We start from the raw sequence: 9,309 nt of genomic DNA, 5'->3' as shown, positions 1-9,309 counted from the left end.
TGTAGTAGTATATATGAATGAGGGAACTTTAGGAGGGAACTATATACACTAATACATAACAGTTTAGGTAGTTATGTCCCTATAATTCCCAAAAGAAAAACTTCAGTTTTTTTAAAAAACAAACAAACGTTATTTTAAACATCCTTTTCATTTCATTATATATCATTTTGGAATAAGAGGAATCCTTGAGGCAAAAGTCAGGGGGTGGCTAGGTTAGTCTGTTCAGCTAAAACCCACCAAGAGAATTATGGCACTTGGATGACCACCGTTTTATTGTGGCATTAGCTATTAAGGACCAGAGCCCTTTTCCTCCAGTGCATGAATCCATAGTCCCTTCCAGAAGTAACTAGTCATGTTTGCCCTTTCTATTCACTCCCTTTATCTAGTATGGTTGTTTTGAAATACAGAGCTGTCTCACAATTTCAGTCTGTCTCACTATTTGCTCTGGTTAAGGCCTCCAATTTTTAATTTTCTTTCCTTATGGGAGTGTTGCAGGCCAGTTTTATATGTAGTTAGATTTTTGATGGACATCATCATCATTAAAAAATTTTATTGCCCTTCATCAGAAGATCACAAGGTGGTTCACAAAAAATAAAAATAAATAAATTTACTTAGATTTTCCAAATCCATGGAGGGTTTCTTTAGGAGCAGTTTTAGCACTGCTTCCTTCAAGCAGGCAGGGTCCACCCCTTCTTGCAATGAGGCATTAATCACCTCCTTGGCCCAGCCAGTTGTCCCCTCCCTGCTAGTTTTATCAGTCTAGAGAGGCAGAAGTCCAAAGTGCAACTCATCTTCCTGACATAATCCTGTTTTGTTACCCATGAGGCAGCAGAATAGGGCTGAATACAAATTATAGTATATAAATATATACATCACAAATCTTTCCTACTGTTCAGTACCTCATGTTCCATCTTGCTGGGTGCTGACCTCAAAGAATACCAAAACAGCTGCCATGGAAGATCAGCAATCTGACATGCCTTCTTCTCCAATCCCAATTCTGAATAATTCCCACGTCGAAATACTCAGTTTCAAGACATGTACCTGCTTTGACAGGCTTCTTAATGTGGCTGTGTGAAATGCTTGCAAATTAGCCCAACCTCAGACTCTTGGCCGTGTGTCAGTAAGTAGGCTAATATCTAGATATAGCATCTTGCCTTTCCCTTTTGCTTTCTGAGATCTTGAGCCAGAAGTGGTAAGAATTCTATATTTATGCACCCTGGTTTGTTCCTGATGTACATATTCCATGCATTAAGCTACAGGGAATAAGATGGTGTTTTCTGCATGTGTTCTGCCTGGAAAGAAACGTTAAGTACAGACCATGATTGGCCTCAGAGAATTCAAATGAAGCAGCTCTTCCCCATCTGTTTCAATAACTATTTAAAAACCTGCATGTACTGAGAATAAAAGAGAGAAGCCCAAACCATGGAACTTGCACCATGACCTCTTGAAGAGATCCCCAACAATGGCTAAGAGAGCTCTGTTCAAAATAGATTTTGTTTGGTTGGTTTTGGTATTTTAAACTGTCATTGAACAATGTTAATTTGTATTTATATTGGCTCTTATAAAAGCAACACTCTGCAGACCATGTGTGTAGATTTAACTGAGCTGTCTTGGGTAAGCCACCAGGATGAGAGCTCTGACAGTGTCATAGCCTCCCTACCTGAGTCCTACCCTTGACGTGATCTCACCCTGAAGCCACACAGCTCCATGTCCAGCCTCAGAGGTGCACACTGAGCACCAGCACCCTTTCCAGCTGCAAGTAACGTTCACCAGCAGCAGCTGCAGTAAAAGCTTTTTAGATGTGTTTGGTGGTCTGATCTACAAAGGCAAACTTCACATTTCTGTGGACAAAGAAGATACGGTAAGTTAGTGGTATAAAGAGAAGGTGACAGAACAGTTGTAAAAGTCCTGGCATTTCTCAACCAATCAAGATTGTTGGAGCAGAACAAAAACATAAATCAACTAATAATGGAAGAAAGTTGGTTTGTGCATACCAAACTTTTGAACTGGAAAAGCGAGCTAAGACCATAAATTAGGACCCTAGATAAAGGAGTTGGAAGGATAATATCCTACTTATTTATGACTTGGATCAAACAACCTGAGTGTGCACTCATGTGCTTCCATGTGTGTACTGAGTTTGTCCAGTTTCCTGTTACAGCTTGATTGTTAGAAAACCCTGAAATTTGTACGCCAGAGAGGTGGCTGGGGTGTCTTCACCCAACACATAGGGCCAGTTTTGTTTATCCTGTGCCTGCAACTGCCTTGAACTCATGTTCAATTAAGTTGCTGTCTGTGCACGCACATGTGCAAAGGCTGTCTGAACTATACACACCTCAGTTTAATTGAAAGTTTTGTTTCCAAATCAGTTGGAAGGTGGTTTGAGGGGAAATGTCTGTCCTCTCAATAAACTCTGGGATACATATGGATTGTGCCTAATGTTATGTGTAAAGGTAAAGGGACCCCTGACAATTAGGTCCAGTCGTGACCGACTCTGGGGTTGCGGTGCTCATCTCGCTCTATAGGCCAAGGGAGCCGGCGTACAGCTTCCAGGTCATGTGGCCAGCATGACAAAGCCGCTTCTGGCAAACCAGAGCAGCACATGGAAACGCTGTTTACCTTCCCACTGTAGCGGTCCCTATTTATCTACTTGAACTTTGATGTGCTTTCGAACTGCTAGGTTGGCAGGAGCTGGGACCGAGCAACGGAAGCTCACCCCGTCCCAGGGATTCGAACCGCTGACCTTCTGATTGGCAAGCCCTAGGCTCTGGTTTAGGGACCCAGGTGGCGCTGTGGGTTAAAGCACAGAGTAGGGCTTGCTGATCAGAAGGTCGGCGGTTCAAATCCCTGCAATGGGGTGAGCTCCCGTTGCTCGGTCCCAGCTCCTGCCCACCTAGCAGTTCGAAAGCACATCAAAGTGCAAGTAGATAAATAGGGACCGCTCCAGCGGAAAGGTAAACAGCGTTTCCGTGTGCTGCTCTGGTTCGCCAGAAGCAGCTTCATCATGCTGGTCACATGACCCGGAAACTGTCTGCGGACAAACGCCGGCTCCCTCGGCCTATAGAGCGAGATGAGCGCCGCAACCCCAGAGCTGGACACGACTGGACCTGATGGTCAGGGACCCCTTTACCTTTAGGCTCTGGTTTAACCCACAGCGCCACCCGCGTCCCTGAGTAAAATGTTACGTGTACTCAGCTTGAAATACAATTGGTGGAAGTACAAGTGGAGCTGTGCATTGCCAGGCTGTGCAATGAATGCCTCTTTATGGGAACTAATTGTTAGAACTGATTTATTTATAAAGATATCATTTTGGAATGTTTGGAATGAAAAGTGCAGACTGATTTTTACATAAACAGTTTGGGCACAACACCGACAAAGACACCTTAGTCTTTAAGATGGGTATTGTAAGATCTTAAACTACCACATATCTGTTAGCCTTTATCATGCCCTTCTGAAGGCCAAATGAAACTATACTTTCCTTTAAGGAGCCATTTACTCGCCTCATTCACTGGACAAAATCTCATTTGGCTGCAAAGACCTACTTATTTCTTTCTGAGCCCTGTGCTATTTACCTTTGCAGACAAGGTTTGAAGAAACTGAAATATAAAGTGTTGTGTCAATGCCAAAACTTTATGTTATTTCAACTGAGTGATATTTCTTACTTTCCCAGCTTGACTTTATGGAAATCATATATTCGAAAATGTTTCCTCTGTGATTGGACCAGGCGATTATTCCATAGCAACCAGCATGCGGAATAGCAAGTAAACTCTATAGGCTGTGTTCTTCTCACTGAGCCAAATGATGGAATGAATTTTAGCTTCCTGTTTAGAATAGCACAGTCAGTATTGTACCCGCTGCTATTATTACATGAATAGGGGGGGGGGAAACCCCGAAAGGTTTACAGCACCATAGTAATTTTTCAGCTTTACTTCACTGTCAAAAGAGTGAGTATGTGCTAGAGACATGATTTAGGTTTTGTTGTTTAATTTACAAAACCAAGTTTAAGACATACACATAATTTATCAGTGGACATAATGAAGAATGGCTTCTGGATAGCATCCCTTGGAAAGAAATATTAGATGTGATGTAGAATCTTATGAAGAGGTTGCTATGGTATTTTCGGAGCCCAGATGGAAGTAATCAAAGGCTGAAGACAGATTATTGATGGTTTTGTTTGCTTGTCCCCCTCCCCCTGCATAATTGAAGGCAGTTTGAAAGAGGTATCACTGCTTATTGATCACTTATGCATTGGGTAATCTGCTTTGCAGGTTTCATATTGTTTTATGACCTGGGATTGTTCCTTGTCTGAAAATTAGGAAAGCTTGGGGCTGGCCCAATACATTTAATCACCTGAAGCAAACCACACAATGACGTCTCTCCCCTGCTGCTGGCAACTTAGTGAGATGGAGGTGATGGTGTGGAAGAAGTACAAAACCAGACTTCTGAACACAACTCCAACACACACCAACCACTCTGTAGTCCCCACACAATGAAGCACACAAAAATCAATTTGTAGTGTTTTGTACTCTCTGGAACTTTCAAGGTTATATACTTCTAGCATTCCAATTTTGATGCCAAGGATCACTGTGTGAGCTCCGTGTTGTCCCCACCCTGCCTACCCAATGCACAGAGTAACACACTCAGATATCAGGTTCAAATCCCAACTTCCCCATAAAGTTCACATGGCTACCTTGAGCCAATTCCAACCTCTTAACCTAATGTAATAGGATTGTTGTGAGCAGAAAATGTGAGGGAGAAGGGACCATGTGCAACACCTTTATTTCCAACTGATAAGTGGAATGAAATAAAATTTAAAATATATATAGTTGTTGTTTTTAATAATTTTTATTAAATTTTCAAATTGTGGCAACTATTTTTTCCACAAATCTTAATTGAACAATTTGTATATCCATATTTCTCCTCTCCCCCCTCTGTGGCTTCCCCCGTATTTCCGTATTGATTTATTAAACAAATTCTATACCCTGCTGGTTTTACCTCTTATATAGTTGTGAAAGTTTAGTCAAAACCTGCCAATGAGTCCAAATCTTTATATTGTCTTTTTATATAGTTTATAAATGCTCCCCACTCCTTTTTGAAATCGATTTTGTCTCTCTCATGTATCCTCTCTGTCAGCTTAGCCCAGGGGTGTCAAACTCAAATTCATCGGGGGCCGCATCAGCAGTTTGGTCACCCTCAAAGGGCCGGTTGTATCTGTAGGACTATGTGTCCACTCTTTATTATCATAAATTTTTGTCACTGCATTCAATTATTACTGTTTTTTTGTAATAATGTAAGTAATAACTAGCTCTGAAAGCAGAAACATAGTCAGAATAATGGCAAGTAGATATTCAAATGTACAATTATTGTACAATTTATTGAAAAATGATTTTTGGTAACAGACAGTAATTTTTTTTTTAAAAAAAACATACAAATATTGCCAAACGCTGTTTATTACACATATGGCAAACACAAGGCATTAACTTTTTAAAAACTTTTCTGACTAGATGGCTGACATCGTTTTCCTGAGGTCAGTCCATCGATGTCTGGCTACCGTTCGTTCATTCTTTAAAAAACAGATGTTTTTTAAAGGTCCAAGGGCTTTAAGATTTCACAAGCAAAAAATACACTATACTACCCACACGGTAGCTTTTGCACGTCGACATAAACGCTGGAGCATCTTGTGTTCAGACAAAGAATTATAAAATAAAACATGCACGTGCCTTCCCCATCTTGAACACAGAAAATGAGTCAGAAGCCAGGATCACGTCGGCAGCACGGCTTTTACAAGAGTGACTAACCTGGTTGCTTCTTTCTGACTCCTGTTCCTCCTGTGAACAGCACTTTGGATTTAGGGTTGGGGGGGTCGCGGGGAAGAGAGAGAAAGAGATGCGTCGGTCTTCTGACCCCTCCCTGGATTATTAGGAAAAGAGGGTTAATAAAAATAAAGTATGCGGGGAGGGGACCCTCAAACGGGGGGTGGGATGGGAGGGGGGGAAGGGGATAAGTTACTGTTACAGCAAAACGAAGAGCGCTAAACCACCGCTTTGCGAATCCGAAGAACAAAGATTGGGGTAGGGGTGTTTATATTATATTAAATTGGGGAGGGGGAAGGAGGGAGGGGCGACTTGCCCTCGTTTAGAAGCGAGCAATTAGTGCCTCCCTCCCCCCCCTCGACTTTAAAGGCAGGCAGGCAAGGCAGGCAGGCAACCCACCCAGCTCCAGCCCGCTCACCCCCCCAGGCTGTTCCGCAGAGCGAGCCTCCTCAGAAACCGCCTCACGGCCGATCTCTGTCTTCCCGACTGACCGACGAGCCGGATGAGGAAAGGATGGGGGGAGAAAGAGCAGCGAGCGGTGGGCGGGGGGAAAAGTGGGCAGACCTTAAGAAAGGAAGGGAAAGGGTTAAAAGGGAGGGGAACGGGAGAAAAAGCGGGGAGGGGGGAACCGAAAGACGCGGCTGTCAGCGCACGTGCCTGCGGCATAAGGGGAGCGGAGGAAGGCGTCGAGTCCGAACGCGGTGAGAGGGTGGGGGGAGCGAGAAGGGGCGCCGCTGCCGCTGCCGCAACCGCCCCTTTCCCTTGCGCGCCCGTTGTCTCGAAGCCCCCTCCCCTTACTCGCAGCCAATCAGGCTGGAGGAGCGGAAAAGGCGCGCGGAGAGAGAGAGAGAGAGAGAGCGTCTCCCCTCCCCTCACTGCCGAGCGCGCGCACCAACTGGGCTGCCGCCCTCTGAGGTGGCTCAGATCGTTAAAACCTGGGGTGGGGGGCGCTGCGTGTGTGAGGGAGAGACAAGGCTGGCGGCTGGTGGCCGGCGGTGGCTACACGGGCCACATGACGAGGTCTGGCGGGCCGGATTTGGCCCACGGGCCTTGACTTTTACAACCGTGGCTTAGCCAGTTCCGCATAATCCATAAGCTTGGCTTGCCATTCTTCCTTTGTTGGCATTTTCTCTGTTTTCCATACTTGTGCTAATAAAATTCTTGCTGCTGTTGTCGCATACATAAACAATATCCAGTTTCCCTCTCTTATATCATGATCTAAAGTTCTGAGCAGGAAAGATTCTGGTTTTTTAACAAAGGTTTTTTGGAAAGACACGGTTCAGCACAAGCCATCCTATGCAAAATGACCACCTGTCAAGAACTGGCAGGACAATGCTTCTAAACGAGGGCAAGTCGCCCCTCCCTCCTTCCCCCTGACATGAAGCAGCTGAGCAGAGCAACCGCAGAAAGTTTGTGTGTGTGTGTGTGTATATATATATAATTTATTAAATTTATATACTGCTCTTCATCTGAGGATTACGAGGCAGTTTACAATATAAAAACAAAAATACACAACACACTAAGAAACAAAAACAATAACCCAGCGCCGTCTTAAGTGCTCCTGGCGCCGTGGTGTGCCGGATCCTCTGGCGCCCGCCGGATCCCTTCAGCGCCCTCCCGCCCCATTCCGGCGCCCTCCCGCCCCGTTCCGGCGCCCTCCCACCCTGTTTCCCAGCGCGGTGGGCGGGTGGGTGTCGCGCGGGTGCAACAGGCGCTGCTGCGCGGAAGGCGGGCGGGCAGGCACAGCTGCGCGGCAGACCGGTCGGCCAGCGGGTGGGCGCAGCTCGCGGCGCCCTCCTGGCGGGCCGGCGCCATGGTGCCCTGCGCCACCCAGCCTGCACGTAGGGCCGGGCCTACAATAACCCTCTCCCCAGTTTAAAAGGTCATAGATTGTTTAGTTAGCCAAAGGCCTGGGAAAATAGGAATGTTTTCGCCTGGTGCCTAAAGATAGGAAACAAAATGAAATTGAAATGCCTGTGCCACAGTCACCCCGGCATGATTTATTATCTTGAAATATTTGTGCCATCCCCAGATCCCCAACATCAGGCATGAGACAGAAAAAATGAAATACTGTACATTCATAGAGCTTTCACATTATCTCATAAATCGTTACAACAGCTCTGCGTTGGTCAGTACGGTATTTATTATTCCCTTATATATTGGTGGACTGAGTGTGGTGAAATGAAGGGTATCTCATGAGTTAATAGATGCAGGGCATTTGGGGCTCAACTCACAGCAGACCACTTCCACACCACCATTGTATTCAAATAACAAGAGTGATGGTTACAATAGACACTAATTATGACGGCAACAACATTTGTTAGCATGGGGCAATTAAATATATGAATCTCTGTGGACCCACGTGTGAGGGGGAACAACAAAAGCCATTCCATGAGCATCCGATTGGCCACTGGAAGAGCAGGATGCTCGACTTAAGGGGCCACTGACCTGATTCAGCTGTGTGATTCTTGTGTTCTTACGCGACACCGTTGATGCTCTGCAAGGCCACCCCAAGACATTTTGTTCCCTGAGGCAAAGTGCAATATAGTGCCCGCTTCCCATCATGTACAGGTGGCATCCGGACTGACAATTGAACCTTACACTAGGGATGGGAGATAGTGTCTTCCACGGCTCCTGAGGCAGTGGGACAGATTTGTGAGGAGGTGGGGGTCCAAGTAGAATGTCTGGAGGCTTAAAAGAGACTCTTGCCTCTGGGGCTCCCTCACCTGCTGCCCCAGCACCTACCACCTGAGGGGGTTTCCTCACCCTGTCTCATAGGAGCCAACCAATGAATAATTTGAGAGGGCTGGGTGTGCATGTACCACGCCTTGTGATACCTGCCCACCCAATATATCTACCCTGCCTTGCCCAAGGGTAGGGCCGGGCCCTGAACTTTGTTAAAAGGCAATTGTGTGTGGTCTAGAACATGCATCCCCAAACTGCGGCCCTCCAGATGTTTTGGCCTACAACTCCCATGATCCCTAGCTAACAGGACCAGTGGTCAGGGATGATGGGAATTGTAGTCCAAAACTTCTGGAGGGCCGAAGTTTGGGGATGCCTGGTCTAGAACAAGGCCTTTGCAGGATGCCTCTGGAAACCTCAGTAGGAAACCCGAGGAAAATATAAGCCACAAGCACTACCTCAGCTTGGCAGTGAAGAGGGGTGGGTGTTGTGTGTTGGTTCTTTCGAGGTGAGCTCTGGGAAGCTTGAGGGGGGGGGGCGACTGGGCGGGAGACGCGCAGCCTCCGCCCCGTCGTCGTCCAAGAGCGCGGGAAGAGAGACGCCGCCGTGAGGAGGAAGAGGCGGCGACGGCGGCGGCGCTGTCATCTCCCCATCTGTCCTTTTTTTCCTGGCGGCTGGGAGGGGAGTGGAGGGAGGAGAGGCGGTTAAGCGGGAGAGAGAGGCAGGCGAGGCGAGGCGAGGCGGCCTCAGGACGTGTCTGTCGGTAGCCTTTATGGCTGCTCTGCTATGGTAATAAATTCACCCGCCCCGTTTCCCG

At 46.5% G+C, this 9,309-nt stretch overlaps 1 protein-coding gene across 4 annotated transcripts in view; it reads left to right on the top strand.

Moving 5' to 3' along the window:
- The first annotated feature begins 9,124 nt into the window (after positions 1-9,124).
- The window catches only part of BICD1 (BICD cargo adaptor 1), a 148,152-nt gene continuing 147,967 nt past the window's right edge, over positions 9,125-9,309 (top strand). For 2 of the 4 annotated variants that reach the window (XM_035126582.2, XM_060279954.1), the window contains exon 1: positions 9,129-9,281. The gene's annotated coding sequence lies outside the window, so the exon portion shown is untranslated. Of the gene's footprint in view, positions 9,282-9,309 lie in introns of all 4 variants that reach the window. The other 2 variants (XM_035126583.2, XM_035126581.2) reach the window with 2 other exon arrangements.

This window comes from Zootoca vivipara, chromosome 10 (assembly GCF_963506605.1).
Source record: "Zootoca vivipara chromosome 10, rZooViv1.1, whole genome shotgun sequence".
NCBI classification, from domain to species: domain Eukaryota; kingdom Metazoa; phylum Chordata; class Lepidosauria; order Squamata; family Lacertidae; genus Zootoca; species Zootoca vivipara.
This window is presented reverse-complemented; position numbering and strand designations above follow the sequence as displayed.